Raw genomic sequence first — 26,262 nt, forward strand, 5'->3', positions numbered from 1 at the left:
CTGAGCTATCGAAGGCCAGTTCTTTGAGCGCCAAAGATAAAAAGGCCATCATGCTAGAGTTTCAAAGCGCTGGCAAGTAAAGATCTTGGAGGATGCGGGCATCGATCCCGCTACCTCTCGCATGCGAAGCGAGCGCTCTACCATGTGAGCTAATCCCCCGTGACGGCTGTTTACACACCTGTCTACTCTGATCGGCAATTTTAGCACATTCCCAGCATTCAAGAGTTTCCAAAGTTGAGGCCTTTTTTTCTTTAAGTATAGATGTCACGAAAGTGAGATGCACTGGCCTTTTCCCAGCCACAAAATGACTACGCGCAAGGCTTAGGAGTGGCTCTGTGGCGCAATGGATAGCGCATTGGACTTCTAGAGTGAAAGTGATTCAAAGGTTGTGGGTTCGAGTCCCACCAGAGTCGTATGTTCTAGCGCACTGTGGTAGCTTGTAGTGTGCTCTTAGGCAAGAAACCTGCCTAGGACTTCATTTGTTGTCGTAGCCCTGCCTTGCAGCTTTTTAAGGCGACTGATTTAGCATTCAGTTTTGATCTGCAGTGCAAAGGAAAGAGCCCTTTTCTAAATGGCATATTAGAAAAAACTTTCTGATAGTGAGAGTGATCACTGAGTGGTACAGGTTACCACGGGTGGTGATGAGTTCTCCTTCCATGGAAGTGTTCAAACAAAGGCTGGACAACTGTCTGTCTGGAATGATTTAGGTAATCCTGCACTGAGCAGGGGCTTGGACCCCATGACCCTGGAGTTGGAAGCTCTACCATTCTATGATCTTCTGTATTTAGGCATGTATGTCTGCATTGACAGAGAAGAGGACATTTCTAAAGAAACAAAGCGATTTCTCAAACTATGCTGTCCAGGAAGATGTGGATGTGGTAGGAACTGCAAAAAACTGAGCTTCCTAGCAGAGGATGGTTTCGATCCATCGACCTCTGGGTTATGGGCCCAGCACGCTTCCGCTGCGCCACTCTGCTGCATTGGGATAGCTTACAAGGCGCTGGTGAGGCCAAGCTGAGGAAGCCTTTGACTGTTGCTAAGCCGCTAACAGGGAGCCACTCTCCGTGGGCAGTTGGGTACTCTTTGGAGTCACGCTGTTGTCTTCTAGTTTATCTCTTCTTTTCCTTTTTTTGATATTATTGTTTAGGTAGTCACCTGAGAGAATATAGTTGACCTGACTGAGGATTTGGCCTGCGGCACAACGTGTGGTTGTCTCTGTGGCGCAATCGGTTAGCGCGTTCGGCTGTTAACCGAAAGGTTGGTGGTTCAAGCCCACCCAGGGACGGGCTTGCCTTTTGTTTGCGCCGTATGTTACACGTAAAGCCGTGGCTGTCAGTGCGTCTGAGCCGTTTGAAAGCTTCAAAATGGTAATGCTAGCCAAAAAGGTCCTTCGAGCCGGAATTGAACCAGCGACCTAAGGATTGCTAATTTGCTTCTACAGTCCTCCGCTCTACCAGCTGAGCTATCGAAGGCCAGTTCTTTGAGCGCCAAAGATAAAAAGGCCATCATGCTAGAGTTTCAAAGCGCTGGCAAGTAAAGATCTTGGAGGATGCGGGCATCAATCCCGCTACCTCTCGCATGCGAAGCGAGCGCTCTACCATGTGAGCTAATCCCCCGTGACGGCTGTTTACACACCTGTCTACTCTGATCGGCAATTTTAGCACATTCCCAGCATTCAAGAGTTTCCAAAGTTGAGGCCTTTTTTTCTTTAAGTATAGATGTCACGAAAGTGAGATGCACTGGCCTTTTCCCAGCCACAAAATGACTACGCGCAAGGCTTAGGAGTGGCTCTGTGGCGCAATGGATAGCGCATTGGACTTCTAGAGTGAAAGTGATTCAAAGGTTGTGGGTTCGAGTCCCACCAGAGTCGTATGTTCTAGCGCACTGTGGTAGCTTGTAGTGTGCTCTTAGGCAAGAAACCTGCCTAGGACTTCATTTGTTGTCGTAGCCCTGCCTTGCAGCTTTTTAAGGCGACTGATTTAGCATTCAGTTTTGATCTGCAGTGCAAAGGAAAGAGCCCTTTTCTAAATGGCATATTAGAAAAAACTTTCTGATAGTGAGAGTGATCACTGAGTGGTACAGGTTACCACGGGTGGTGATGAGTTCTCCTTCCATGGAAGTGTTCAAACAAAGGCTGGACAACTGTCTGTCTGGAATGATTTAGGTAATCCTGCACTGAGCAGGGGCTTGGACCCCATGACCCTGGAGTTGGAAGCTCTACCATTCTATGATCTTCTGTATTTAGGCATGTATGTCTGCATTGACAGAGAAGAGGACATTTCTAAAGAAACAAAGCGATTTCTCAAACTATGCTGTCCAGGAAGATGTGGATGTGGTAGGAACTGCAAAAAACTGAGCTTCCTAGCAGAGGATGGTTTCGATCCATCGACCTCTGGGTTATGGGCCCAGCACGCTTCCGCTGCGCCACTCTGCTGCATTGGGATAGCTTACAAGGCGCTGGTGAGGCCAAGCTGAGGAAGCCTTTGACTGTTGCTAAGCCGCTAACAGGGAGCCACTCTCCGTGGGCAGTTGGGTACTCTTTGGAGTCACGCTGTTGTCTTCTAGTTTATCTCTTCTTTTCCTTTTTTTGATATTATTGTTTAGGTAGTCACCTGAGAGAATATAGTTGACCTGACTGAGGATTTGGCCTGCGGCACAACGTGTGGTTGTCTCTGTGGCGCAATCGGTTAGCGCGTTCGGCTGTTAACCGAAAGGTTGGTGGTTCAAGCCCACCCAGGGACGGGCTTGCCTTTTGTTTGCGCCGTATGTTACACGTAAAGCCGTGGCTGTCAGTGCGTCTGAGCCGTTTGAAAGCTTCAAAATGGTAATGCTAGCCAAAAAGGTCCTTCGAGCCGGAATTGAACCAGCGACCTAAGGATTGCTAATTTGCTTCTACAGTCCTCCGCTCTACCAGCTGAGCTATCGAAGGCCAGTTCTTTGAGCGCCAAAGATAAAAAGGCCATCATGCTAGAGTTTCAAAGCGCTGGCAAGTAAAGATCTTGGAGGATGCGGGCATCGATCCCGCTACCTCTCGCATGCGAAGCGAGCGCTCTACCATGTGAGCTAATCCCCCGTGACGGCTGTTTACACACCTGTCTACTCTGATCGGCAATTTTAGCACATTCCCAGCATTCAAGAGTTTCCAAAGTTGAGGCCTTTTTTTCTTTAAGTATAGATGTCACGAAAGTGAGATGCACTGGCCTTTTCCCAGCCACAAAATGACTACGCGCAAGGCTTAGGAGTGGCTCTGTGGCGCAATGGATAGCGCATTGGACTTCTAGAGTGAAAGTGATTCAAAGGTTGTGGGTTCGAGTCCCACCAGAGTCGTATGTTCTAGCGCACTGTGGTAGCTTGTAGTGTGCTCTTAGGCAAGAAACCTGCCTAGGACTTCATTTGTTGTCGTAGCCCTGCCTTGCAGCTTTTTAAGGCGACTGATTTAGCATTCAGTTTTGATCTGCAGTGCAAAGGAAAGAGCCCTTTTCTAAATGGCATATTAGAAAAAACTTTCTGATAGTGAGAGTGATCACTGAGTGGTACAGGTTACCACGGGTGGTGATGAGTTCTCCTTCCATGGAAGTGTTCAAACAAAGGCTGGACAACTGTCTGTCTGGAATGATTTAGGTAATCCTGCACTGAGCAGGGGCTTGGACCCCATGACCCTGGAGTTGGAAGCTCTACCATTCTATGATCTTCTGTATTTAGGCATGTATGTCTGCATTGACAGAGAAGAGGACATTTCTAAAGAAACAAAGCGATTTCTCAAACTATGCTGTCCAGGAAGATGTGGATGTGGTAGGAACTGCAAAAAACTGAGCTTCCTAGCAGAGGATGGTTTCGATCCATCGACCTCTGGGTTATGGGCCCAGCACGCTTCCGCTGCGCCACTCTGCTGCATTGGGATAGCTTACAAGGCGCTGGTGAGGCCAAGCTGAGGAAGCCTTTGACTGTTGCTAAGCCGCTAACAGGGAGCCACTCTCCGTGGGCAGTTGGGTACTCTTTGGAGTCACGCTGTTGTCTTCTAGTTTATCTCTTCTTTTCCTTTTTTTGATATTATTGTTTAGGTAGTCACCTGAGAGAATATAGTTGACCTGACTGAGGATTTGGCCTGCGGCACAACGTGTGGTTGTCTCTGTGGCGCAATCGGTTAGCGCGTTCGGCTGTTAACCGAAAGGTTGGTGGTTCAAGCCCACCCAGGGACGGGCTTGCCTTTTGTTTGCGCCGTATGTTACACGTAAAGCCGTGGCTGTCAGTGCGTCTGAGCCGTTTGAAAGCTTCAAAATGGTAATGCTAGCCAAAAAGGTCCTTCGAGCCGGAATTGAACCAGCGACCTAAGGATTGCTAATTTGCTTCTACAGTCCTCCGCTCTACCAGCTGAGCTATCGAAGGCCAGTTCTTTGAGCGCCAAAGATAAAAAGGCCATCATGCTAGAGTTTCAAAGCGCTGGCAAGTAAAGATCTTGGAGGATGCGGGCATCGATCCCGCTACCTCTCGCATGCGAAGCGAGCGCTCTACCATGTGAGCTAATCCCCCGTGACGGCTGTTTACACACCTGTCTACTCTGATCGGCAATTTTAGCACATTCCCAGCATTCAAGAGTTTCCAAAGTTGAGGCCTTTTTTTCTTTAAGTATAGATGTCACGAAAGTGAGATGCACTGGCCTTTTCCCAGCCACAAAATGACTACGCGCAAGGCTTAGGAGTGGCTCTGTGGCGCAATGGATAGCGCATTGGACTTCTAGAGTGAAAGTGATTCAAAGGTTGTGGGTTCGAGTCCCACCAGAGTCGTATGTTCTAGCGCACTGTGGTAGCTTGTAGTGTGCTCTTAGGCAAGAAACCTGCCTAGGACTTCATTTGTTGTCGTAGCCCTGCCTTGCAGCTTTTTAAGGCGACTGATTTAGCATTCAGTTTTGATCTGCAGTGCAAAGGGAAGAGCCCTTTTCTAAATGGCATATTAGAAAAAACTTTCTGATAGTGAGAGTGATCACTGAGTGGTACAGGTTACCACGGGTGGTGATGAGTTCTCCTTCCATGGAAGTGTTCAAACAAAGGCTGGACAACTGTCTGTCTGGAATGATTTAGGTAATCCTGCACTGAGCAGGGGCTTGGACCCCATGACCCTGGAGTTGGAAGCTCTACCATTCTATGATCTTCTGTATTTAGGCATGTATGTCTGCATTGACAGAGAAGAGGACATTTCTAAAGAAACAAAGCGATTTCTCAAACTATGCTGTCCAGGAAGATGTGGATGTGGTAGGAACTGCAAAAAACTGAGCTTCCTAGCAGAGGATGGTTTCGATCCATCGACCTCTGGGTTATGGGCCCAGCACGCTTCCGCTGCGCCACTCTGCTGCATTGGGATAGCTTACAAGGCGCTGGTGAGGCCAAGCTGAGGAAGCCTTTGACTGTTGCTAAGCCGCTAACAGGGAGCCACTCTCCGTGGGCAGTTGGGTACTCTTTGGAGTCACGCTGTTGTCTTCTAGTTTATCTCTTCTTTTCCTTTTTTTGATATTATTGTTTAGGTAGTCACCTGAGAGAATATAGTTGACCTGACTGAGGATTTGGCCTGCGGCACAACGTGTGGTTGTCTCTGTGGCGCAATCGGTTAGCGCGTTCGGCTGTTAACCGAAAGGTTGGTGGTTCAAGCCCACCCAGGGACGGGCTTGCCTTTTGTTTGCGCCGTATGTTACACGTAAAGCCGTGGCTGTCAGTGCGTCTGAGCCGTTTGAAAGCTTCAAAATGGTAATGCTAGCCAAAAAGGTCCTTCGAGCCGGAATTGAACCAGCGACCTAAGGATTGCTAATTTGCTTCTACAGTCCTCCGCTCTACCAGCTGAGCTATCGAAGGCCAGTTCTTTGAGCGCCAAAGATAAAAAGGCCATCATGCTAGAGTTTCAAAGCGCTGGCAAGTAAAGATCTTGGAGGATGCGGGCATCGATCCCGCTACCTCTCGCATGCGAAGCGAGCGCTCTACCATGTGAGCTAATCCCCCGTGACGGCTGTTTACACACCTGTCTACTCTGATCGGCAATTTTAGCACATTCCCAGCATTCAAGAGTTTCCAAAGTTGAGGCCTTTTTTTCTTTAAGTATAGATGTCACGAAAGTGAGATGCACTGGCCTTTTCCCAGCCACAAAATGACTACGCGCAAGGCTTAGGAGTGGCTCTGTGGCGCAATGGATAGCGCATTGGACTTCTAGAGTGAAAGTGATTCAAAGGTTGTGGGTTCGAGTCCCACCAGAGTCGTATGTTCTAGCGCACTGTGGTAGCTTGTAGTGTGCTCTTAGGCAAGAAACCTGCCTAGGACTTCATTTGTTGTCGTAGCCCTGCCTTGCAGCTTTTTAAGGCGACTGATTTAGCATTCAGTTTTGATCTGCAGTGCAAAGGGAAGAGCCCTTTTCTAAATGGCATATTAGAAAAAAACTTTCTGATAGTGAGAGTGATCACTGAGTGGTACAGGTTACCACGGGTGGTGATGAGTTCTCCTTCCATGGAAGTGTTCAAACAAAGGCTGGACAACTGTCTGTCTGGAATGATTTAGGTAATCCTGCACTGAGCAGGGGCTTGGACCCCATGACCCTGGAGTTGGAAGCTCTACCATTCTATGATCTTCTGTATTTAGGCATGTATGTCTGCATTGACAGAGAAGAGGACATTTCTAAAGAAACAAAGCGATTTCTCAAACTATGCTGTCCAGGAAGATGTGGATGTGGTAGGAACTGCAAAAAACTGAGCTTCCTAGCAGAGGATGGTTTCGATCCATCGACCTCTGGGTTATGGGCCCAGCACGCTTCCGCTGCGCCACTCTGCTGCATTGGGATAGCTTACAAGGCGCTGGTGAGGCCAAGCTGAGGAAGCCTTTGACTGTTGCTAAGCCGCTAACAGGGAGCCACTCTCCGTGGGCAGTTGGGTACTCTTTGGAGTCACGCTGTTGTCTTCTAGTTTATCTCTTCTTTTCCTTTTTTTGATATTATTGTTTAGGTAGTCACCTGAGAGAATATAGTTGACCTGACTGAGGATTTGGCCTGCGGCACAACGTGTGGTTGTCTCTGTGGCGCAATCGGTTAGCGTGTTCGGCTGTTAACCGAAAGGTTGGTGGTTCAAGCCCACCCAGGGACGGGCTTGCCTTTTGTTTGCGCCGTATGTTACACGTAAAGCCGTGGCTGTCAGTGCGTCTGAGCCGTTTGAAAGCTTCAAAATGGTAATGCTAGCCAAAAAGGTCCTTCGAGCCGGAATTGAACCAGCGACCTAAGGATTGCTAATTTGCTTCTACAGTCCTCCGCTCTACCAGCTGAGCTATCGAAGGCCAGTTCTTTGAGCGCCAAAGATAAAAAGGCCATCATGCTAGAGTTTCAAAGCGCTGGCAAGTAAAGATCTTGGAGGATGCGGGCATCGATCCCGCTACCTCTCGCATGCGAAGCGAGCGCTCTACCATGTGAGCTAATCCCCCGTGACGGCTGTTTACACACCTGTCTACTCTGATCGGCAATTTTAGCACATTCCCAGCATTCAAGAGTTTCCAAAGTTGAGGCCTTTTTTTCTTTAAGTATAGATGTCACGAAAGTGAGATGCACTGGCCTTTTCCCAGCCACAAAATGACTACGCGCAAGGCTTAGGAGTGGCTCTGTGGCGCAATGGATAGCGCATTGGACTTCTAGAGTGAAAGTGATTCAAAGGTTGTGGGTTTGAGTCCCACCAGAGTCGTATGTTCTAGCGCACTGTGGTAGCTTGTAGTGTGCTCTTAGGCAAGAAACCTGCCTAGGACTTCATTTGTTGTCGTAGCCCTGCCTTGCAGCTTTTTAAGGCGACTGATTTAGCATTCAGTTTTGATCTGCAGTGCAAAGGGAAGAGCCCTTTTCTAAATGGCATATTAGAAAAAACTTTCTGATAGTGAGAGTGATCACTGAGTGGTACAGGTTACCACGGGTGGTGATGAGTTCTCCTTCCATGGAAGTGTTCAAACAAAGGCTGGACAACTGTCTGTCTGGAATGATTTAGGTAATCCTGCACTGAGCAGGGGCTTGGACCCCATGACCCTGGAGTTGGAAGCTCTACCATTCTATGATCTTCTGTATTTAGGCATGTATGTCTGCATTGACAGAGAAGAGGACATTTCTAAAGAAACAAAGCGATTTCTCAAACTATGCTGTCCAGGAAGATGTGGATGTGGTAGGAACTGCAAAAAACTGAGCTTCCTAGCAGAGGATGGTTTCGATCCATCGACCTCTGGGTTATGGGCCCAGCACGCTTCCGCTGCGCCACTCTGCTGCATTGGGATAGCTTACAAGGCGCTGGTGAGGCCAAGCTGAGGAAGCCTTTGACTGTTGCTAAGCCGCTAACAGGGAGCCACTCTCCGTGGGCAGTTGGGTACTCTTTGGAGTCACGCTGTTGTCTTCTAGTTTATCTCTTCTTTTCCTTTTTTTGATATTATTGTTTAGGTAGTCACCTGAGAGAATATAGTTGACCTGACTGAGGATTTGGCCTGCGGCACAACGTGTGGTTGTCTCTGTGGCGCAATCGGTTAGCGCGTTCGGCTGTTAACCGAAAGGTTGGTGGTTCAAGCCCACCCAGGGACGGGCTTGCCTTTTGTTTGCGCCGTATGTTACACGTAAAGCCGTGGCTGTCAGTGCGTCTGAGCCGTTTGAAAGCTTCAAAATGGTAATGCTAGCCAAAAAGGTCCTTCGAGCCGGAATTGAACCAGCGACCTAAGGATTGCTAATTTGCTTCTACAGTCCTCCGCTCTACCAGCTGAGCTATCGAAGGCCAGTTCTTTGAGCGCCAAAGATAAAAAGGCCATCATGCTAGAGTTTCAAAGCGCTGGCAAGTAAAGATCTTGGAGGATGCGGGCATCGATCCCGCTACCTCTCGCATGCGAAGCGAGCGCTCTACCATGTGAGCTAATCCCCCGTGACGGCTGTTTACACACCTGTCTACTCTGATCGGCAATTTTAGCACATTCCCAGCATTCAAGAGTTTCCAAAGTTGAGGCCTTTTTTTCTTTAAGTATAGATGTCACGAAAGTGAGATGCACTGGCCTTTTCCCAGCCACAAAATGACTACGCGCAAGGCTTAGGAGTGGCTCTGTGGCGCAATGGATAGCGCATTGGACTTCTAGAGTGAAAGTGATTCAAAGGTTGTGGGTTCGAGTCCCACCAGAGTCGTATGTTCTAGCGCACTGTGGTAGCTTGTAGTGTGCTCTTAGGCAAGAAACCTGCCTAGGACTTCATTTGTTGTCGTAGCCCTGCCTTGCAGCTTTTTAAGGCGACTGATTTAGCATTCAGTTTTGATCTGCAGTGCAAAGGAAAGAGCCCTTTTCTAAATGGCATATTAGAAAAAACTTTCTGATAGTGAGAGTGATCACTGAGTGGTACAGGTTACCACGGGTGGTGATGAGTTCTCCTTCCATGGAAGTGTTCAAACAAAGGCTGGACAACTGTCTGTCTGGAATGATTTAGGTAATCCTGCACTGAGCAGGGGCTTGGACCCCATGACCCTGGAGTTGGAAGCTCTACCATTCTATGATCTTCTGTATTTAGGCATGTATGTCTGCATTGACAGAGAAGAGGACATTTCTAAAGAAACAAAGCGATTTCTCAAACTATGCTGTCCAGGAAGATGTGGATGTGGTAGGAACTGCAAAAAACTGAGCTTCCTAGCAGAGGATGGTTTCGATCCATCGACCTCTGGGTTATGGGCCCAGCACGCTTCCGCTGCGCCACTCTGCTGCATTGGGATAGCTTACAAGGCGCTGGTGAGGCCAAGCTGAGGAAGCCTTTGACTGTTGCTAAGCCGCTAACAGGGAGCCACTCTCCGTGGGCAGTTGGGTACTCTTTGGAGTCACGCTGTTGTCTTCTAGTTTATCTCTTCTTTTCCTTTTTTTGATATTATTGTTTAGGTAGTCACCTGAGAGAATATAGTTGACCTGACTGAGGATTTGGCCTGCGGCACAACGTGTGGTTGTCTCTGTGGCGCAATCGGTTAGCGCGTTCGGCTGTTAACCGAAAGGTTGGTGGTTCAAGCCCACCCAGGGACGGGCTTGCCTTTTGTTTGCGCCGTATGTTACACGTAAAGCCGTGGCTGTCAGTGCGTCTGAGCCGTTTGAAAGCTTCAAAATGGTAATGCTAGCCAAAAAGGTCCTTCGAGCCGGAATTGAACCAGCGACCTAAGGATTGCTAATTTGCTTCTACAGTCCTCCGCTCTACCAGCTGAGCTATCGAAGGCCAGTTCTTTGAGCGCCAAAGATAAAAAGGCCATCATGCTAGAGTTTCAAAGCGCTGGCAAGTAAAGATCTTGGAGGATGCGGGCATCGATCCCGCTACCTCTCGCATGCGAAGCGAGCGCTCTACCATGTGAGCTAATCCCCCGTGACGGCTGTTTACACACCTGTCTACTCTGATCGGCAATTTTAGCACATTCCCAGCATTCAAGAGTTTCCAAAGTTGAGGCCTTTTTTTCTTTAAGTATAGATGTCACGAAAGTGAGATGCACTGGCCTTTTCCCAGCCACAAAATGACTACGCGCAAGGCTTAGGAGTGGCTCTGTGGCGCAATGGATAGCGCATTGGACTTCTAGAGTGAAAGTGATTCAAAGGTTGTGGGTTTGAGTCCCACCAGAGTCGTATGTTCTAGCGCACTGTGGTAGCTTGTAGTGTGCTCTTAGGCAAGAAACCTGCCTAGGACTTCATTTGTTGTCGTAGCCCTGCCTTGCAGCTTTTTAAGGCGACTGATTTAGCATTCAGTTTTGATCTGCAGTGCAAAGGGAAGAGCCCTTTTCTAAATGGCATATTAGAAAAAACTTTCTGATAGTGAGAGTGATCACTGAGTGGTACAGGTTACCACGGGTGGTGATGAGTTCTCCTTCCATGGAAGTGTTCAAACAAAGGCTGGACAACTGTCTGTCTGGAATGATTTAGGTAATCCTGCACTGAGCAGGGGCTTGGACCCCATGACCCTGGAGTTGGAAGCTCTACCATTCTATGATCTTCTGTATTTAGGCATGTATGTCTGCATTGACAGAGAAGAGGACATTTCTAAAGAAACAAAGCGATTTCTCAAACTATGCTGTCCAGGAAGATGTGGATGTGGTAGGAACTGCAAAAAACTGAGCTTCCTAGCAGAGGATGGTTTCGATCCATCGACCTCTGGGTTATGGGCCCAGCACGCTTCCGCTGCGCCACTCTGCTGCATTGGGATAGCTTACAAGGCGCTGGTGAGGCCAAGCTGAGGAAGCCTTTGACTGTTGCTAAGCCGCTAACAGGGAGCCACTCTCCGTGGGCAGTTGGGTACTCTTTGGAGTCACGCTGTTGTCTTCTAGTTTATCTCTTCTTTTCCTTTTTTTGATATTATTGTTTAGGTAGTCACCTGAGAGAATATAGTTGACCTGACTGAGGATTTGGCCTGCGGCACAACGTGTGGTTGTCTCTGTGGCGCAATCGGTTAGCGCGTTCGGCTGTTAACCGAAAGGTTGGTGGTTCAAGCCCACCCAGGGACGGGCTTGCCTTTTGTTTGCGCCGTATGTTACACGTAAAGCCGTGGCTGTCAGTGCGTCTGAGCCGTTTGAAAGCTTCAAAATGGTAATGCTAGCCAAAAAGGTCCTTCGAGCCGGAATTGAACCAGCGACCTAAGGATTGCTAATTTGCTTCTACAGTCCTCCGCTCTACCAGCTGAGCTATCGAAGGCCAGTTCTTTGAGCGCCAAAGATAAAAAGGCCATCATGCTAGAGTTTCAAAGCGCTGGCAAGTAAAGATCTTGGAGGATGCGGGCATCGATCCCGCTACCTCTCGCATGCGAAGCGAGCGCTCTACCATGTGAGCTAATCCCCCGTGACGGCTGTTTACACACCTGTCTACTCTGATCGGCAATTTTAGCACATTCCCAGCATTCAAGAGTTTCCAAAGTTGAGGCCTTTTTTTCTTTAAGTATAGATGTCACGAAAGTGAGATGCACTGGCCTTTTCCCAGCCACAAAATGACTACGCGCAAGGCTTAGGAGTGGCTCTGTGGCGCAATGGATAGCGCATTGGACTTCTAGAGTGAAAGTGATTCAAAGGTTGTGGGTTCGAGTCCCACCAGAGTCGTATGTTCTAGCGCACTGTGGTAGCTTGTAGTGTGCTCTTAGGCAAGAAACCTGCCTAGGACTTCATTTGTTGTCGTAGCCCTGCCTTGCAGCTTTTTAAGGCGACTGATTTAGCATTCAGTTTTGATCTGCAGTGCAAAGGAAAGAGCCCTTTTCTAAATGGCATATTAGAAAAAACTTTCTGATAGTGAGAGTGATCACTGAGTGGTACAGGTTACCACGGGTGGTGATGAGTTCTCCTTCCATGGAAGTGTTCAAACAAAGGCTGGACAACTGTCTGTCTGGAATGATTTAGGTAATCCTGCACTGAGCAGGGGCTTGGACCCCATGACCCTGGAGTTGGAAGCTCTACCATTCTATGATCTTCTGTATTTAGGCATGTATGTCTGCATTGACAGAGAAGAGGACATTTCTAAAGAAACAAAGCGATTTCTCAAACTATGCTGTCCAGGAAGATGTGGATGTGGTAGGAACTGCAAAAAACTGAGCTTCCTAGCAGAGGATGGTTTCGATCCATCGACCTCTGGGTTATGGGCCCAGCACGCTTCCGCTGCGCCACTCTGCTGCATTGGGATAGCTTACAAGGCGCTGGTGAGGCCAAGCTGAGGAAGCCTTTGACTGTTGCTAAGCCGCTAACAGGGAGCCACTCTCCGTGGGCAGTTGGGTACTCTTTGGAGTCACGCTGTTGTCTTCTAGTTTATCTCTTCTTTTCCTTTTTTTGATATTATTGTTTAGGTAGTCACCTGAGAGAATATAGTTGACCTGACTGAGGATTTGGCCTGCGGCACAACGTGTGGTTGTCTCTGTGGCGCAATCGGTTAGCGCGTTCGGCTGTTAACCGAAAGGTTGGTGGTTCAAGCCCACCCAGGGACGGGCTTGCCTTTTGTTTGCGCCGTATGTTACACGTAAAGCCGTGGCTGTCAGTGCGTCTGAGCCGTTTGAAAGCTTCAAAATGGTAATGCTAGCCAAAAAGGTCCTTCGAGCCGGAATTGAACCAGCGACCTAAGGATTGCTAATTTGCTTCTACAGTCCTCCGCTCTACCAGCTGAGCTATCGAAGGCCAGTTCTTTGAGCGCCAAAGATAAAAAGGCCATCATGCTAGAGTTTCAAAGCGCTGGCAAGTAAAGATCTTGGAGGATGCGGGCATCGATCCCGCTACCTCTCGCATGCGAAGCGAGCGCTCTACCATGTGAGCTAATCCCCCGTGACGGCTGTTTACACACCTGTCTTCTCTGATCGGCAATTTTAGCACATTCCCAGCATTCAAGAGTTTCCAAAGTTGAGGCCTTTTTTTCTTTAAGTATAGATGTCACGAAAGTGAGATGCACTGGCCTTTTCCCAGCCACAAAATGACTACGCGCAAGGCTTAGGAGTGGCTCTGTGGCGCAATGGATAGCGCATTGGACTTCTAGAGTGAAAGTGATTCAAAGGTTGTGGGTTCGAGTCCCACCAGAGTCGTATGTTCTAGCGCACTGTGGTAGCTTGTAGTGTGCTCTTAGGCAAGAAACCTGCCTAGGACTTCATTTGTTGTCGTAGCCCTGCCTTGCAGCTTTTTAAGGCGACTGATTTAGCATTCAGTTTTGATCTGCAGTGCAAAGGAAAGAGCCCTTTTCTAAATGGCATATTAGAAAAAACTTTCTGATAGTGAGAGTGATCACTGAGTGGTACAGGTTACCACGGGTGGTGATGAGTTCTCCTTCCATGGAAGTGTTCAAACAAAGGCTGGACAACTGTCTGTCTGGAATGATTTAGGTAATCCTGCACTGAGCAGGGGCTTGGACCCCATGACCCTGGAGTTGGAAGCTCTACCATTCTATGATCTTCTGTATTTAGGCATGTATGTCTGCATTGACAGAGAAGAGGACATTTCTAAAGAAACAAAGCGATTTCTCAAACTATGCTGTCCAGGAAGATGTGGATGTGGTAGGAACTGCAAAAAACTGAGCTTCCTAGCAGAGGATGGTTTCGATCCATCGACCTCTGGGTTATGGGCCCAGCACGCTTCCGCTGCGCCACTCTGCTGCATTGGGATAGCTTACAAGGCGCTGGTGAGGCCAAGCTGAGGAAGCCTTTGACTGTTGCTAAGCCGCTAACAGGGAGCCACTCTCCGTGGGCAGTTGGGTACTCTTTGGAGTCACGCTGTTGTCTTCTAGTTTATCTCTTCTTTTCCTTTTTTTGATATTATTGTTTAGGTAGTCACCTGAGAGAATATAGTTGACCTGACTGAGGATTTGGCCTGCGGCACAACGTGTGGTTGTCTCTGTGGCGCAATCGGTTAGCGCGTTCGGCTGTTAACCGAAAGGTTGGTGGTTCAAGCCCACCCAGGGACGGGCTTGCCTTTTGTTTGCGCCGTATGTTACACGTAAAGCCGTGGCTGTCAGTGCGTCTGAGCCGTTTGAAAGCTTCAAAATGGTAATGCTAGCCAAAAAGGTCCTTCGAGCCGGAATTGAACCAGCGACCTAAGGATTGCTAATTTGCTTCTACAGTCCTCCGCTCTACCAGCTGAGCTATCGAAGGCCAGTTCTTTGAGCGCCAAAGATAAAAAGGCCATCATGCTAGAGTTTCAAAGCGCTGGCAAGTAAAGATCTTGGAGGATGCGGGCATCGATCCCGCTACCTCTCGCATGCGAAGCGAGCGCTCTACCATGTGAGCTAATCCCCCGTGACGGCTGTTTACACACCTGTCTACTCTGATCGGCAATTTTAGCACATTCCCAGCATTCAAGAGTTTCCAAAGTTGAGGCCTTTTTTTCTTTAAGTATAGATGTCACGAAAGTGAGATGCACTGGCCTTTTCCCAGCCACAAAATGACTACGCGCAAGGCTTAGGAGTGGCTCTGTGGCGCAATGGATAGCGCATTGGACTTCTAGAGTGAAAGTGATTCAAAGGTTGTGGGTTCGAGTCCCACCAGAGTCGTATGTTCTAGCGCACTGTGGTAGCTTGTAGTGTGCTCTTAGGCAAGAAACCTGCCTAGGACTTCATTTGTTGTCGTAGCCCTGCCTTGCAGCTTTTTAAGGCGACTGATTTAGCATTCAGTTTTGATCTGCAGTGCAAAGGAAAGAGCCCTTTTCTAAATGGCATATTAGAAAAAACTTTCTGATAGTGAGAGTGATCACTGAGTGGTACAGGTTACCACGGGTGGTGATGAGTTCTCCTTCCATGGAAGTGTTCAAACAAAGGCTGGACAACTGTCTGTCTGGAATGATTTAGGTAATCCTGCACTGAGCAGGGGCTTGGACCCCATGACCCTGGAGTTGGAAGCTCTACCATTCTATGATCTTCTGTATTTAGGCATGTATGTCTGCATTGACAGAGAAGAGGACATTTCTAAAGAAACAAAGCGATTTCTCAAACTATGCTGTCCAGGAAGATGTGGATGTGGTAGGAACTGCAAAAAACTGAGCTTCCTAGCAGAGGATGGTTTCGATCCATCGACCTCTGGGTTATGGGCCCAGCACGCTTCCGCTGCGCCACTCTGCTGCATTGGGATAGCTTACAAGGCGCTGGTGAGGCCAAGCTGAGGAAGCCTTTGACTGTTGCTAAGCCGCTAACAGGGAGCCACTCTCCGTGGGCAGTTGGGTACTCTTTGGAGTCACGCTGTTGTCTTCTAGTTTATCTCTTCTTTTCCTTTTTTTGATATTATTGTTTAGGTAGTCACCTGAGAGAATATAGTTGACCTGACTGAGGATTTGGCCTGCGGCACAACGTGTGGTTGTCTCTGTGGCGCAATCGGTTAGCGCGTTCGGCTGTTAACCGAAAGGTTGGTGGTTCAAGCCCACCCAGGGACGGGCTTGCCTTTTGTTTGCGCCGTATGTTACACGTAAAGCCGTGGCTGTCAGTGCGTCTGAGCCGTTTGAAAGCTTCAAAATGGTAATGCTAGCCAAAAAGGTCCTTCGAGCCGGAATTGAACCAGCGACCTAAGGATTGCTAATTTGCTTCTACAGTCCTCCGCTCTACCAGCTGAGCTATCGAAGGCCAGTTCTTTGAGCGCCAAAGATAAAAAGGCCATCATGCTAGAGTTTCAAAGCGCTGGCAAGTAAAGATCTTGGAGGATGCGGGCATCGATCCCGCTACCTCTCGCATGCGAAGCGAGCGCTCTACCATGTGAGCTAATCCCCCGTGACGGCTGTTTACACACCTGTCTTCTCTGATCGGCAATTTTAGCACATTCCCAGCATTCAAGAGTTTCCAAAGTTGAGGCCTTTTTTTCTTTAAGTATAGATGTCACGAAAGTGAGATGCACTGGCCTTTTCCCAGCCACAAAATGACTACGCGCAAGGCTTAGGAGTGGCTCTGTGGCGCAATGGATAGCGCATTGGACTTCTAGAGTGAAAGTGATTCAAAGGTTGTGGGTTCGAGTCCCACCAGAGTCGTATGTTCTAGCGCACTGTGGTAGCTTGTAGTGTGCTCTTAGGCAAGAAACCTGCCTAGGACTTCATTTGTTGTCGTAGCCCTGCCTTGCAGCTTTTTAAGGCGACTGATTTAGCATTCAGTTTTGATCTGCAGTGCAAAGGAAAGAGCCCTTTTCTAAATGGCATATTAGAAAAAACTTTCTGATAGTGAGAGTGATCACTGAGTGGTACAGGTTACCACGGGTGGTGATGAGTTCTCCTTCCATGGAAGTGTTCAAACAAAGGCTGGACAACTGTCTGTCTGGAATGATTTAGGTAATCCTGCACTGAGCAGGGGCTTGGACCCCATGACCCTGGAGTTGGAAGCTCTACCATTCTATGATCTTCTGTATTTAGGCATGTATGTCTGCATTGACAGAGAAGAGGACATTTCTAAAGAAACAAAGCGATTTCTCAAACTATGCTGTCCAGGAAGATGTGGATGTGGTAGGAACTGCAAAAAACTGAGCTTCCTAGCAGAGGATGGTTTCGATCCATCGACCTCTGGGTTATGGGCCCAGCACGCTTCCGCTGCGCCACTCTGCTGCATTGGGATAGCTTACAAGGCGCTGGTGAGGCCAAGCTGAGGAAGCCTTTGACTGTTGCTAAGCCGCTAACAGGGAGCCACTCTCCGTGGGCAGTTGGGTACTCTTTGGAGTCACGCTGTTGTCTTCTAGTTTATCTCTTCTTTTCCTTTTTTTGATATTATTGTTTAGGTAGTCACCTGAGAGAATATAGTTGACCTGACTGAGGATTTGGCCTGCGGCACAACGTGTGGTTGTCTCTGTGGCGCAATCGGTTAGCGCGTTCGGCTGTTAACCGAAAGGTTGGTGGTTCAAGCCCACCCAGGGACGGGCTTGCCTTTTGTTTGCGCCGTATGTTACACGTAAAGCCGTGGCTGTCAGTGCGTCTGAGCCGTTTGAAAGCTTCAAAATGGTAATGCTAGCCAAAAAGGTCCTTCGAGCCGGAATTGAACCAGCGACCTAAGGATTGCTAATTTGCTTCTACAGTCCTCCGCTCTACCAGCTGAGCTATCGAAGGCCAGTTCTTTGAGCGCCAAAGATAAAAAGGCCATCATGCTAGAGTTTCAAAGCGCTGGCAAGTAAAGATCTTGGAGGATGCGGGCATCGATCCCGCTACCTCTCGCATGCGAAGCGAGCGCTCTACCATGTGAGCTAATCCCCCGTGACGGCTGTTTACACACCTGTCTACTCTGATCGGCAATTTTAGCACATTCCCAGCATTCAAGAGTTTCCAAAGTTGAGGCCTTTTTTTCTTTAAGTATAGATGTCACGAAAGTGAGATGCACTGGCCTTTTCCCAGCCACAAAATGACTACGCGCAAGGCTTAGGAGTGGCTCTGTGGCGCAATGGATAGCGCATTGGACTTCTAGAGTGAAAGTGATTCAAAGGTTGTGGGTTCGAGTCCCACCAGAGTCGTATGTTCTAGCGCACTGTGGTAGCTTGTAGTGTGCTCTTAGGCAAGAAACCTGCCTAGGACTTCATTTGTTGTCGTAGCCCTGCCTTGCAGCTTTTTAAGGCGACTGATTTAGCATTCAGTTTTGATCTGCAGTGCAAAGGAAAGAGCCCTTTTCTAAATGGCATATTAGAAAAAACTTTCTGATAGTGAGAGTGATCACTGAGTGGTACAGGTTACCACGGGTGGTGATGAGTTCTCCTTCCATGGAAGTGTTCAAACAAAGGCTGGACAACTGTCTGTCTGGAATGATTTAGGTAATCCTGCACTGAGCAGGGGCTTGGACCCCATGACCCTGGAGTTGGAAGCTCTACCATTCTATGATCTTCTGTATTTAGGCATGTATGTCTGCATTGACAGAGAAGAGGACATTTCTAAAGAAACAAAGCGATTTCTCAAACTATGCTGTCCAGGAAGATGTGGATGTGGTAGGAACTGCAAAAAACTGAGCTTCCTAGCAGAGGATGGTTTCGATCCATCGACCTCTGGGTTATGGGCCCAGCACGCTTCCGCTGCGCCACTCTGCTGCATTGGGATAGCTTACAAGGCGCTGGTGAGGCCAAGCTGAGGAAGCCTTTGACTGTTGCTAAGCCGCTAACAGGGAGCCACTCTCCGTGGGCAGTTGGGTACTCTTTGGAGTCACGCTGTTGTCTTCTAGTTTATCTCTTCTTTTCCTTTTTTTGATATTATTGTTTAGGTAGTCACCTGAGAGAATATAGTTGACCTGACTGAGGATTTGGCCTGCGGCACAACGTGTGGTTGTCTCTGTGGCGCAATCGGTTAGCGCGTTCGGCTGTTAACCGAAAGGTTGGTGGTTCAAGCCCACCCAGGGACGGGCTTGCCTTTTGTTTGCGCCGTATGTTACACGTAAAGCCGTGGCTGTCAGTGCGTCTGAGCCGTTTGAAAGCTTCAAAATGGTAATGCTAGCCAAAAAGGTCCTTCGAGCCGGAATTGAACCAGCGACCTAAGGATTGCTAATTTGCTTCTACAGTCCTCCGCTCTACCAGCTGAGCTATCGAAGGCCAGTTCTTTGAGCGCCAAAGATAAAAAGGCCATCATGCTAGAGTTTCAAAGCGCTGGCAAGTAAAGATCTTGGAGGATGCGGGCATCGATCCCGCTACCTCTCGCATGCGAAGCGAGCGCTCTACCATGTGAGCTAATCCCCCGTGACGGCTGTTTACACACCTGTCTACTCTGATCGGCAATTTTAGCACATTCCCAGCATTCAAGAGTTTCCAAAGTTGAGGCCTTTTTTTCTTTAAGTATAGATGTCACGAAAGTGAGATGCACTGGCCTTTTCCCAGCTACAAAATGACTACGCGCAAGGCTTAGGAGTGGCTCTGTGGCGCAATGGATAGCGCATTGGACTTCTAGAGTGAAAGTGATTCAAAGGTTGTGGGTTTGAGTCCCACCAGAGTCGTATGTTCTAGCGCACTGTGGTAGCTTGTAGTGTGCTCTTAGGCAAGAAACCTGCCTAGGACTTCATTTGTTGTCGTAGCCCTGCCTTGCAGCTTTTTAAGGCGACTGATTTAGCATTCAGTTTTGATCTGCAGTGCAAAGGAAAGAGCCCTTTTCTAAATGGCATATTAGAAAAAACTTTCTGATAGTGAGAGTGATCACTGAGTGGTACAGGTTACCACGGGTGGTGATGAGTTCTCCTTCCATGGAAGTGTTCAAACAAAGGCTGGACAACTGTCTGTCTGGAATGATTTAGGTAATCCTGCACTGAGCAGGGGCTTGGACCCCATGACCCTGGAGTTGGAAGCTCTACCATTCTATGATCTTCTGTATTTAGGCATGTATGTCTGCATTGACAGAGAAGAGGACATTTCTAAAGAAACAAAGCGATTTCTCAAACTATGCTGTCCAGGAAGATGTGGATGTGGTAGGAACTGCAAAAAACTGAGCTTCCTAGCAGAGGATGGTTTCGATCCATCGACCTCTGGGTTATGGGCCCAGCACGCTTCCGCTGCGCCACTCTGCTGCATTGGGATAGCTTACAAGGCGCTGGTGAGGCCAAGCTGAGGAAGCCTTTGACTGTTGCTAAGCCGCTAACAGGGAGCCACTCTCCGTGGGCAGTTGGGTACTCTTTGGAGTCACGCTGTTGTCTTCTAGTTTATCTCTTCTTTTCCTTTTTTTGATATTATTGTTTAGGTAGTCACCTGAGAGAATATAGTTGACCTGACTGAGGATTTGGCCTGCGGCACAACGTGTGGTTGTCTCTGTGGCGCAATCGGTTAGCGCGTTCGGCTGTTAACCGAAAGGTTGGTGGTTCAAGCCCACCCAGGGACGGGCTTGCCTTTTGTTTGCGCCGTATGTTACACGTAAAGCCGTGGCTGTCAGTGCGTCTGAGCCGTTTGAAAGCTTCAAAATGGTAATGCTAGCCAAAAAGGTCCTTCGAGCCGGAATTGAACCAGCGACCTAAGGATTGCTAATTTGCTTCTACAGTCCTCCGCTCTACCAGCTGAGCTATCGAAGGCCAGTTCTTTGAGCGCCAAAGATAAAAAGGCCATCATGCTAGAGTTTCAAAGCGCTGGCAAGTAAAGATCTTGGAGGATGCGGGCATCGATCCCGCTACCTCTCGCATGCGAAGCGAGCGCTCTACCATGTGAGCTAATCCCCCGTGACGGCTGTTTACACACCTGTCTACTCTGATCGGCAATTTTAGCACATTCCCAGCATTCAAGAGTTTCCAAAGTTGAGGCCTTTTTTTCTTTAAGTATAGATGTCACGAAAGTGAGATGCACTGGCCTTTTCCCAGCCACAAAATGACTACGCGCAAGGCTTAGGAGTGGCTCTGTGGCGCAATGGATAGCGCATTGGACTTCTAGAGTGAAAGTGATTCAAAGGTTGTGGGTTCGAGTCCCACCAGAGTCGTATGTTCTAGCGCACTGTGGTAGCTTGTAGTGTGCTCTTAGGCAAGAAACCTGCCTAGGACTTCATTTGTTGTCGTAGCCCTGCCTTGCAGCTTTTTAAGGCGACTGATTTAGCATTCAGTTTTGATCTGCAGTGCAAAGGGAAGAGCCCTTTTCTAAATGGCATATTAGAAAAAACTTTCTGATAGTGAGAGTGATCACTGAGTGGTACAGGTTACCACGGGTGGTGATGAGTTCTCCTTCCATGGAAGTGTTCAAACAAAGGCTGGACAACTGTCTGTCTGGAATGATTTAGGTAATCCTGCACTGAGCAGGGGCTTGGACCCCATGACCCTGGAGTTGGAAGCTCTACCATTCTATGATCTTCTGTATTTAGGCATGTATGTCTGCATTGACAGAGAAGAGGACATTTCTAAAGAAACAAAGCGATTTCTCAAACTATGCTGTCCAGGAAGATGTGGATGTGGTAGGAACTGCAAAAAACTGAGCTTCCTAGCAGAGGATGGTTTCGATCCATCGACCTCTGGGTTATGGGCCCAGCACGCTTCCGCTGCGCCACTCTGCTGCATTGGGATAGCTTACAAGGCGCTGGTGAGGCCAAGCTGAGGAAGCCTTTGACTGTTGCTAAGCCGCTAACAGGGAGCCACTCTCCGTGGGCAGTTGGGTACTCTTTGGAGTCACGCTGTTGTCTTCTAGTTTATCTCTTCTTTTCCTTTTTTTGATATTATTGTTTAGGTAGTCACCTGAGAGAATATAGTTGACCTGACTGAGGATTTGGCCTGCGGCACAACGTGTGGTTGTCTCTGTGGCGCAATCGGTTAGCGCGTTCGGCTGTTAACCGAAAGGTTGGTGGTTCAAGCCCACCCAGGGACGGGCTTGCCTTTTGTTTGCGCCGTATGTTACACGTAAAGCCGTGGCTGTCAGTGCGTCTGAGCCGTTTGAAAGCTTCAAAATGGTAATGCTAGCCAAAAAGGTCCTTCGAGCCGGAATTGAACCAGCGACCTAAGGATTGCTAATTTGCTTCTACAGTCCTCCGCTCTACCAGCTGAGCTATCGAAGGCCAGTTCTTTGAGCGCCAAAGATAAAAAGGCCATCATGCTAGAGTTTCAAAGCGCTGGCAAGTAAAGATCTTGGAGGATGCGGGCATCGATCCCGCTACCTCTCGCATGCGAAGCGAGCGCTCTACCATGTGAGCTAATCCCCCGTGACGGCTGTTTACACACCTGTCTACTCTGATCGGCAATTTTAGCACATTCCCAGCATTCAAGAGTTTCCAAAGTTGAGGCCTTTTTTTCTTTAAGTATAGATGTCACGAAAGTGAGATGCACTGGCCTTTTCCCAGCCACAAAATGACTACGCGCAAGGCTTAGGAGTGGCTCTGTGGCGCAATGGATAGCGCATTGGACTTCTAGAGTGAAAGTGATTCAAAGGTTGTGGGTTCGAGTCCCACCAGAGTCGTATGTTCTAGCGCACTGTGGTAGCTTGTAGTGTGCTCTTAGGCAAGAAACCTGCCTAGGACTTCATTTGTTGTCGTAGCCCTGCCTTGCAGCTTTTTAAGGCGACTGATTTAGCATTCAGTTTTGATCTGCAGTGCAAAGGGAAGAGCCCTTTTCTAAATGGCATATTAGAAAAAACTTTCTGATAGTGAGAGTGATCACTGAGTGGTACAGGTTACCACGGGTGGTGATGAGTTCTCCTTCCATGGAAGTGTTCAAACAAAGGCTGGACAACTGTCTGTCTGGAATGATTTAGGTAATCCTGCACTGAGCAGGGGCTTGGACCCCATGACCCTGGAGTTGGAAGCTCTACCATTCTATGATCTTCTGTATTTAGGCATGTATGTCTGCATTGACAGAGAAGAGGACATTTCTAAAGAAACAAAGCGATTTCTCAAACTATGCTGTCCAGGAAGATGTGGATGTGGTAGGAACTGCAAAAAACTGAGCTTCCTAGCAGAGGATGGTTTCGATCCATCGACCTCTGGGTTATGGGCCCAGCACGCTTCCGCTGCGCCACTCTGCTGCATTGGGATAGCTTACAAGGCGCTGGTGAGGCCAAGCTGAGGAAGCCTTTGACTGTTGCTAAGCCGCTAACAGGGAGCCACTCTCCGTGGGCAGTTGGGTACTCTTTGGAGTCACGCTGTTGTCTTCTAGTTTATCTCTTCTTTTCCTTTTTTTGATATTATTGTTTAGGTAGTCACCTGAGAGAATATAGTTGACCTGACTGAGGATTTGGCCTGCGGCACAACGTGTGGTTGTCTCTGTGGCGCAATCGGTTAGCGCGTTCGGCTGTTAACCGAAAGGTTGGTGGTTCAAGCCCACCCAGGGACGGGCTTGCCTTTTGTTTGCGCCGTATGTTACACGTAAAGCCGTGGCTGTCAGTGCGTCTGAGCCGTTTGAAAGCTTCAAAATGGTAATGCTAGCCAAAAAGGTCCTTCGAGCCGGAATTGAACCAGCGACCTAAGGATTGCTAATTTGCTTCTACAGTCCTCCGCTCTACCAGCTGAGCTATCGAAGGCCAGTTCTTTGAGCCCCAAAGATAAAAAGGCCATCATGCTAGAGTTTCAAAGCGCTGGCAAGTAAAGATCTTGGAGGATGCGGGCATCGATCCCGCTACCTCTCGCATGCGAAGCGAGCGCTCTACCATGTGAGCTAATCCCCCGTGACGGCTGTTTACACACCTGTCTACTCTGATCGGCAATTTTAGCACATTCCCAGCATTCAAGAGTTTCCAAAGTTGAGGCCTTTTTTTCTTTAAGTATAGATGTCACGAAAGTGAGATGCACTGGCCTTTTCCCAGCCACAAAATGACTACGCGCAAGGCTTAGGAGTGGCTCTGTGGCGCAATGGATAGCGCATTGGACTTCTAGAGTGAAAGTGATTCAAAGGTTGTGGGTTCGAGTCCCACCAGAGTCGTATGTTCTAGCGCACTGTGGTAGCTTGTAGTGTGCTCTTAGGCAAGAAACCTGCCTAGGACTTCATTTGTTGTCGTAGCCCTGCCTTGCAGCTTTTTAAGGCGACTGATTTAGCATTCAGTTTTGATCTGCAGTGCAAAGGGAAGAGCCCTTTTCTAAATGGCATATTAGAAAAAACTTTCTGATAGTGAGAGTGATCACTGAGTGGTACAGGTTACCACGGGTGGTGATGAGTTCTCCTTCCATGGAAGTGTTCAAACAAAGGCTGGACAACTGTCTGTCTGGAATGATTTAGGTAATCCTGCACTGAGCAGGGGCTTGGACCCCATGACCCTGGAGTTGGAAGCTCTACCATTCTATGATCTTCTGTATTTAGGCATGTATGTCTGCATTGACAGAGAAGAGGACATTTCTAAAGAAACAAAGCGATTTCTCAAACTATGCTGTCCAGGAAGATGTGGATGTGGTAGGAACTGCAAAAAACTGAGCTTCCTAGCAGAGGATGGTTTCGATCCATCGACCTCTGGGTTATGGGCCCAGCACGCTTCCGCTGCGCCACTCTGCTGCATTTGGATAGCTTACAAGGCACTGGTGAGGCCAAGCTGAGGAAGCCTTTGACTGTTGCTAAGCCGCTAACAGGGAGCCACTCTCCGTGGGCAGTTGGGTACTCTTTGGAGTCACGCTGTTGTCTTCTAGTTTATCTCTTCTTTTCCTTTTTTTGATATTATTGTTTAGGTAGTCACCTGAGAGAATATAGTTGACCTGACTGAGGATTTGGCCTGCGGCACAACGTGTGGTTGTCTCTGTGGCGCAATCGGTTAGCGCGTTCGGCTGTTAACCGAAAGGTTGGTGGTTCAAGCCCACCCAGGGACGGGCTTGCCTTTTGTTTGCGCCGTATGTTACACGTAAAGCCGTGGCTGTCAGTGCGTCTGAGCCGTTTGAAAGCTTCAAAATGGTAATGCTAGCCAAAAAGGTCCTTCGAGCCGGAATTGAACCAGCGACCTAAGGATTGCTAATTTGCTTCTACAGTCCTCCGCTCTACCAGCTGAGCTATCGAAGGCCAGTTCTTTGAGCGCCAAAGATAAAAAGGCCATCATGCTAGAGTTTCAAAGCGCTGGCAAGTAAAGATCTTGGAGGATGCGGGCATCGATCCCGCTACCTCTCGCATGCGAAGCGAGCGCTCTACCATGTGAGCTAATCCCCCGTGACGGCTGTTTACACACCTGTCTACTCTGATCGGCAATTTTAGCACATTCCCAGCATTCAAGAGTTTCCAAAGTTGAGGCCTTTTTTTCTTTAAGTATAGATGTCACGAAAGTGAGATGCACTGGCCTTTTCCCAGCCACAAAATGACTACGCGCAAGGCTTAGGAGTGGCTCTGTGGCGCAATGGATAGCGCATTGGACTTCTAGAGTGAAAGTGATTCAAAGGTTGTGGGTTCGAGTCCCACCAGAGTCGTATGTTCTAGCGCACTGTGGTAGCTTGTAGTGTGCTCTTAGGCAAGAAACCTGCCTAGGACTTCATTTGTTGTCGTAGCCCTGCCTTGCAGCTTTTTAAGGCGACTGATTTAGCATTCAGTTTTGATCTGCAGTGCAAAGGAAAGAGCCCTTTTCTAAATGGCATATTAGAAAAAACTTTCTGATAGTGAGAGTGATCACTGAGTGGTACAGGTTACCACGGGTGGTGATGAGTTCTCCTTCCATGGAAGTGTTCAAACAAAGGCTGGACAACTGTCTGTCTGGAATGATTTAGGTAATCCTGCACTGAGCAGGGGCTTGGACCCCATGACCCTGGAGTTGGAAGCTCTACCATTCTATGATCTTCTGTATTTAGGCATGTATGTCTGCATTGACAGAGAAGAGGACATTTCTAAAGAAACAAAGCGATTTCTCAAACTATGCTGTCCAGGAAGATGTGGATGTGGTAGGAACTGCAAAAAACTGAGCTTCCTAGCAGAGGATGGTTTCGATCCATCGACCTCTGGGTTATGGGCCCAGCACGCTTCCGCTGCGCCACTCTGCTGCATTGGGATAGCTTACAAGGCGCTGGTGAGGCCAAGCTGAGGAAGCCTTTGACTGTTGCTAAGCCGCTAACAGGGAGCCACTCTCCGTGGGCAGTTGGGTACTCTTTGGAGTCACGCTGTTGTCTTCTAGTTTATCTCTTCTTTTCCTTTTTTTGATATTATTGTTTAGGTAGTCACCTGAGAGAATATAGTTGACCTGACTGAGGATTTGGCCTGCGGCACAACGTGTGGTTGTCTCTGTGGCGCAATCGGTTAGCGCGTTCGGCTGTTAACCGAAAGGTTGGTGGTTCAAGCCCACCCAGGGACGGGCTTGCCTTTTGTTTGCGCCGTATGTTACACGTAAAGCCGTGGCTGTCAGTGCGTCTGAGCCGTTTGAAAGCTTCAAAATGGTAATGCTAGCCAAAAAGGTCCTTCGAGCCGGAATTGAACCAGCGACCTAAGGATTGCTAATTTGCTTCTACAGTCCTCCGCTCTACCAGCTGAGCTATCGAAGGCCAGTTCTTTGAGCGCCAAA

At 48.5% G+C, this 26,262-nt stretch overlaps 49 non-coding genes across 49 annotated transcripts; 32 read left to right on the forward strand and 17 right to left on the reverse strand.

Moving 5' to 3' along the window:
- Window positions 1–86: 86 nt before the first annotated feature.
- Window positions 87–159, reverse strand: TRNAA-CGC (transfer RNA alanine (anticodon CGC)). Its single transcript has one exon. It is a non-coding gene; the product is annotated as a tRNA-Ala (tRNA).
- A 170-nt stretch (window positions 160–329) lies between these two features.
- TRNAR-UCU (transfer RNA arginine (anticodon UCU)) lies at window positions 330–413 on the forward strand. Its single transcript is given in 2 exon segments — window positions 330–366; window positions 378–413. It is a non-coding gene; the product is annotated as a tRNA-Arg (tRNA).
- Window positions 414–1,211: 798 nt separating this feature from the next.
- On the forward strand, window positions 1,212–1,285 carry TRNAN-GUU (transfer RNA asparagine (anticodon GUU)). The gene has a single exon. It is a non-coding gene; the product is annotated as a tRNA-Asn (tRNA).
- Window positions 1,286–1,786: 501 nt separating this feature from the next.
- Window positions 1,787–1,870, forward strand: TRNAR-UCU (transfer RNA arginine (anticodon UCU)). The gene is given in 2 exon segments: window positions 1,787–1,823; window positions 1,835–1,870. It is a non-coding gene; the product is annotated as a tRNA-Arg (tRNA).
- A 798-nt stretch (window positions 1,871–2,668) lies between these two features.
- TRNAN-GUU (transfer RNA asparagine (anticodon GUU)) lies at window positions 2,669–2,742 on the forward strand. Its single transcript has one exon. It is a non-coding gene; the product is annotated as a tRNA-Asn (tRNA).
- Window positions 2,743–3,000: 258 nt separating this feature from the next.
- On the reverse strand, window positions 3,001–3,073 carry TRNAA-CGC (transfer RNA alanine (anticodon CGC)). Its single transcript has one exon. It is a non-coding gene; the product is annotated as a tRNA-Ala (tRNA).
- A 170-nt stretch (window positions 3,074–3,243) lies between these two features.
- TRNAR-UCU (transfer RNA arginine (anticodon UCU)) lies at window positions 3,244–3,327 on the forward strand. The gene is given in 2 exon segments: window positions 3,244–3,280; window positions 3,292–3,327. It is a non-coding gene; the product is annotated as a tRNA-Arg (tRNA).
- Window positions 3,328–4,125: 798 nt separating this feature from the next.
- TRNAN-GUU (transfer RNA asparagine (anticodon GUU)) lies at window positions 4,126–4,199 on the forward strand. Its single transcript has one exon. It is a non-coding gene; the product is annotated as a tRNA-Asn (tRNA).
- A 258-nt stretch (window positions 4,200–4,457) lies between these two features.
- TRNAA-CGC (transfer RNA alanine (anticodon CGC)) lies at window positions 4,458–4,530 on the reverse strand. Its single transcript has one exon. It is a non-coding gene; the product is annotated as a tRNA-Ala (tRNA).
- Window positions 4,531–4,700: 170 nt separating this feature from the next.
- On the forward strand, window positions 4,701–4,784 carry TRNAR-UCU (transfer RNA arginine (anticodon UCU)). The gene is given in 2 exon segments: window positions 4,701–4,737; window positions 4,749–4,784. It is a non-coding gene; the product is annotated as a tRNA-Arg (tRNA).
- A 798-nt stretch (window positions 4,785–5,582) lies between these two features.
- TRNAN-GUU (transfer RNA asparagine (anticodon GUU)) lies at window positions 5,583–5,656 on the forward strand. Its single transcript has one exon. It is a non-coding gene; the product is annotated as a tRNA-Asn (tRNA).
- Window positions 5,657–5,914: 258 nt separating this feature from the next.
- On the reverse strand, window positions 5,915–5,987 carry TRNAA-CGC (transfer RNA alanine (anticodon CGC)). The gene has a single exon. It is a non-coding gene; the product is annotated as a tRNA-Ala (tRNA).
- Window positions 5,988–6,157: 170 nt separating this feature from the next.
- On the forward strand, window positions 6,158–6,241 carry TRNAR-UCU (transfer RNA arginine (anticodon UCU)). Its single transcript is given in 2 exon segments — window positions 6,158–6,194; window positions 6,206–6,241. It is a non-coding gene; the product is annotated as a tRNA-Arg (tRNA).
- A 1,131-nt stretch (window positions 6,242–7,372) lies between these two features.
- TRNAA-CGC (transfer RNA alanine (anticodon CGC)) lies at window positions 7,373–7,445 on the reverse strand. The gene has a single exon. It is a non-coding gene; the product is annotated as a tRNA-Ala (tRNA).
- A 1,052-nt stretch (window positions 7,446–8,497) lies between these two features.
- On the forward strand, window positions 8,498–8,571 carry TRNAN-GUU (transfer RNA asparagine (anticodon GUU)). The gene has a single exon. It is a non-coding gene; the product is annotated as a tRNA-Asn (tRNA).
- Window positions 8,572–8,829: 258 nt separating this feature from the next.
- TRNAA-CGC (transfer RNA alanine (anticodon CGC)) lies at window positions 8,830–8,902 on the reverse strand. The gene has a single exon. It is a non-coding gene; the product is annotated as a tRNA-Ala (tRNA).
- A 170-nt stretch (window positions 8,903–9,072) lies between these two features.
- Window positions 9,073–9,156, forward strand: TRNAR-UCU (transfer RNA arginine (anticodon UCU)). Its single transcript is given in 2 exon segments — window positions 9,073–9,109; window positions 9,121–9,156. It is a non-coding gene; the product is annotated as a tRNA-Arg (tRNA).
- Window positions 9,157–9,954: 798 nt separating this feature from the next.
- On the forward strand, window positions 9,955–10,028 carry TRNAN-GUU (transfer RNA asparagine (anticodon GUU)). Its single transcript has one exon. It is a non-coding gene; the product is annotated as a tRNA-Asn (tRNA).
- A 258-nt stretch (window positions 10,029–10,286) lies between these two features.
- TRNAA-CGC (transfer RNA alanine (anticodon CGC)) lies at window positions 10,287–10,359 on the reverse strand. The gene has a single exon. It is a non-coding gene; the product is annotated as a tRNA-Ala (tRNA).
- A 1,052-nt stretch (window positions 10,360–11,411) lies between these two features.
- TRNAN-GUU (transfer RNA asparagine (anticodon GUU)) lies at window positions 11,412–11,485 on the forward strand. The gene has a single exon. It is a non-coding gene; the product is annotated as a tRNA-Asn (tRNA).
- A 258-nt stretch (window positions 11,486–11,743) lies between these two features.
- Window positions 11,744–11,816, reverse strand: TRNAA-CGC (transfer RNA alanine (anticodon CGC)). The gene has a single exon. It is a non-coding gene; the product is annotated as a tRNA-Ala (tRNA).
- Window positions 11,817–11,986: 170 nt separating this feature from the next.
- TRNAR-UCU (transfer RNA arginine (anticodon UCU)) lies at window positions 11,987–12,070 on the forward strand. Its single transcript is given in 2 exon segments — window positions 11,987–12,023; window positions 12,035–12,070. It is a non-coding gene; the product is annotated as a tRNA-Arg (tRNA).
- A 798-nt stretch (window positions 12,071–12,868) lies between these two features.
- Window positions 12,869–12,942, forward strand: TRNAN-GUU (transfer RNA asparagine (anticodon GUU)). Its single transcript has one exon. It is a non-coding gene; the product is annotated as a tRNA-Asn (tRNA).
- A 258-nt stretch (window positions 12,943–13,200) lies between these two features.
- On the reverse strand, window positions 13,201–13,273 carry TRNAA-CGC (transfer RNA alanine (anticodon CGC)). The gene has a single exon. It is a non-coding gene; the product is annotated as a tRNA-Ala (tRNA).
- A 170-nt stretch (window positions 13,274–13,443) lies between these two features.
- TRNAR-UCU (transfer RNA arginine (anticodon UCU)) lies at window positions 13,444–13,527 on the forward strand. The gene is given in 2 exon segments: window positions 13,444–13,480; window positions 13,492–13,527. It is a non-coding gene; the product is annotated as a tRNA-Arg (tRNA).
- A 798-nt stretch (window positions 13,528–14,325) lies between these two features.
- TRNAN-GUU (transfer RNA asparagine (anticodon GUU)) lies at window positions 14,326–14,399 on the forward strand. Its single transcript has one exon. It is a non-coding gene; the product is annotated as a tRNA-Asn (tRNA).
- A 258-nt stretch (window positions 14,400–14,657) lies between these two features.
- TRNAA-CGC (transfer RNA alanine (anticodon CGC)) lies at window positions 14,658–14,730 on the reverse strand. The gene has a single exon. It is a non-coding gene; the product is annotated as a tRNA-Ala (tRNA).
- A 170-nt stretch (window positions 14,731–14,900) lies between these two features.
- TRNAR-UCU (transfer RNA arginine (anticodon UCU)) lies at window positions 14,901–14,984 on the forward strand. Its single transcript is given in 2 exon segments — window positions 14,901–14,937; window positions 14,949–14,984. It is a non-coding gene; the product is annotated as a tRNA-Arg (tRNA).
- A 798-nt stretch (window positions 14,985–15,782) lies between these two features.
- On the forward strand, window positions 15,783–15,856 carry TRNAN-GUU (transfer RNA asparagine (anticodon GUU)). Its single transcript has one exon. It is a non-coding gene; the product is annotated as a tRNA-Asn (tRNA).
- A 258-nt stretch (window positions 15,857–16,114) lies between these two features.
- On the reverse strand, window positions 16,115–16,187 carry TRNAA-CGC (transfer RNA alanine (anticodon CGC)). Its single transcript has one exon. It is a non-coding gene; the product is annotated as a tRNA-Ala (tRNA).
- Window positions 16,188–16,357: 170 nt separating this feature from the next.
- TRNAR-UCU (transfer RNA arginine (anticodon UCU)) lies at window positions 16,358–16,441 on the forward strand. The gene is given in 2 exon segments: window positions 16,358–16,394; window positions 16,406–16,441. It is a non-coding gene; the product is annotated as a tRNA-Arg (tRNA).
- Window positions 16,442–17,239: 798 nt separating this feature from the next.
- On the forward strand, window positions 17,240–17,313 carry TRNAN-GUU (transfer RNA asparagine (anticodon GUU)). Its single transcript has one exon. It is a non-coding gene; the product is annotated as a tRNA-Asn (tRNA).
- A 258-nt stretch (window positions 17,314–17,571) lies between these two features.
- TRNAA-CGC (transfer RNA alanine (anticodon CGC)) lies at window positions 17,572–17,644 on the reverse strand. Its single transcript has one exon. It is a non-coding gene; the product is annotated as a tRNA-Ala (tRNA).
- A 170-nt stretch (window positions 17,645–17,814) lies between these two features.
- Window positions 17,815–17,898, forward strand: TRNAR-UCU (transfer RNA arginine (anticodon UCU)). The gene is given in 2 exon segments: window positions 17,815–17,851; window positions 17,863–17,898. It is a non-coding gene; the product is annotated as a tRNA-Arg (tRNA).
- A 798-nt stretch (window positions 17,899–18,696) lies between these two features.
- TRNAN-GUU (transfer RNA asparagine (anticodon GUU)) lies at window positions 18,697–18,770 on the forward strand. The gene has a single exon. It is a non-coding gene; the product is annotated as a tRNA-Asn (tRNA).
- A 258-nt stretch (window positions 18,771–19,028) lies between these two features.
- Window positions 19,029–19,101, reverse strand: TRNAA-CGC (transfer RNA alanine (anticodon CGC)). Its single transcript has one exon. It is a non-coding gene; the product is annotated as a tRNA-Ala (tRNA).
- A 1,052-nt stretch (window positions 19,102–20,153) lies between these two features.
- On the forward strand, window positions 20,154–20,227 carry TRNAN-GUU (transfer RNA asparagine (anticodon GUU)). Its single transcript has one exon. It is a non-coding gene; the product is annotated as a tRNA-Asn (tRNA).
- A 258-nt stretch (window positions 20,228–20,485) lies between these two features.
- TRNAA-CGC (transfer RNA alanine (anticodon CGC)) lies at window positions 20,486–20,558 on the reverse strand. Its single transcript has one exon. It is a non-coding gene; the product is annotated as a tRNA-Ala (tRNA).
- A 170-nt stretch (window positions 20,559–20,728) lies between these two features.
- Window positions 20,729–20,812, forward strand: TRNAR-UCU (transfer RNA arginine (anticodon UCU)). The gene is given in 2 exon segments: window positions 20,729–20,765; window positions 20,777–20,812. It is a non-coding gene; the product is annotated as a tRNA-Arg (tRNA).
- A 798-nt stretch (window positions 20,813–21,610) lies between these two features.
- TRNAN-GUU (transfer RNA asparagine (anticodon GUU)) lies at window positions 21,611–21,684 on the forward strand. The gene has a single exon. It is a non-coding gene; the product is annotated as a tRNA-Asn (tRNA).
- Window positions 21,685–21,942: 258 nt separating this feature from the next.
- On the reverse strand, window positions 21,943–22,015 carry TRNAA-CGC (transfer RNA alanine (anticodon CGC)). The gene has a single exon. It is a non-coding gene; the product is annotated as a tRNA-Ala (tRNA).
- Window positions 22,016–22,185: 170 nt separating this feature from the next.
- On the forward strand, window positions 22,186–22,269 carry TRNAR-UCU (transfer RNA arginine (anticodon UCU)). The gene is given in 2 exon segments: window positions 22,186–22,222; window positions 22,234–22,269. It is a non-coding gene; the product is annotated as a tRNA-Arg (tRNA).
- Window positions 22,270–23,067: 798 nt separating this feature from the next.
- TRNAN-GUU (transfer RNA asparagine (anticodon GUU)) lies at window positions 23,068–23,141 on the forward strand. The gene has a single exon. It is a non-coding gene; the product is annotated as a tRNA-Asn (tRNA).
- Window positions 23,142–23,399: 258 nt separating this feature from the next.
- TRNAA-CGC (transfer RNA alanine (anticodon CGC)) lies at window positions 23,400–23,472 on the reverse strand. Its single transcript has one exon. It is a non-coding gene; the product is annotated as a tRNA-Ala (tRNA).
- Window positions 23,473–23,642: 170 nt separating this feature from the next.
- Window positions 23,643–23,726, forward strand: TRNAR-UCU (transfer RNA arginine (anticodon UCU)). The gene is given in 2 exon segments: window positions 23,643–23,679; window positions 23,691–23,726. It is a non-coding gene; the product is annotated as a tRNA-Arg (tRNA).
- A 798-nt stretch (window positions 23,727–24,524) lies between these two features.
- Window positions 24,525–24,598, forward strand: TRNAN-GUU (transfer RNA asparagine (anticodon GUU)). The gene has a single exon. It is a non-coding gene; the product is annotated as a tRNA-Asn (tRNA).
- Window positions 24,599–24,856: 258 nt separating this feature from the next.
- TRNAA-CGC (transfer RNA alanine (anticodon CGC)) lies at window positions 24,857–24,929 on the reverse strand. The gene has a single exon. It is a non-coding gene; the product is annotated as a tRNA-Ala (tRNA).
- Window positions 24,930–25,099: 170 nt separating this feature from the next.
- TRNAR-UCU (transfer RNA arginine (anticodon UCU)) lies at window positions 25,100–25,183 on the forward strand. The gene is given in 2 exon segments: window positions 25,100–25,136; window positions 25,148–25,183. It is a non-coding gene; the product is annotated as a tRNA-Arg (tRNA).
- Window positions 25,184–25,981: 798 nt separating this feature from the next.
- TRNAN-GUU (transfer RNA asparagine (anticodon GUU)) lies at window positions 25,982–26,055 on the forward strand. The gene has a single exon. It is a non-coding gene; the product is annotated as a tRNA-Asn (tRNA).
- The last annotated feature ends 207 nt before the right edge of the window (window positions 26,056–26,262 follow it).

The sequence above is a fragment of the Eleutherodactylus coqui genome, chromosome 1 (genome assembly GCF_035609145.1).
Source record: "Eleutherodactylus coqui strain aEleCoq1 chromosome 1, aEleCoq1.hap1, whole genome shotgun sequence".
NCBI classification, from domain to species: domain Eukaryota; kingdom Metazoa; phylum Chordata; class Amphibia; order Anura; family Eleutherodactylidae; genus Eleutherodactylus; species Eleutherodactylus coqui.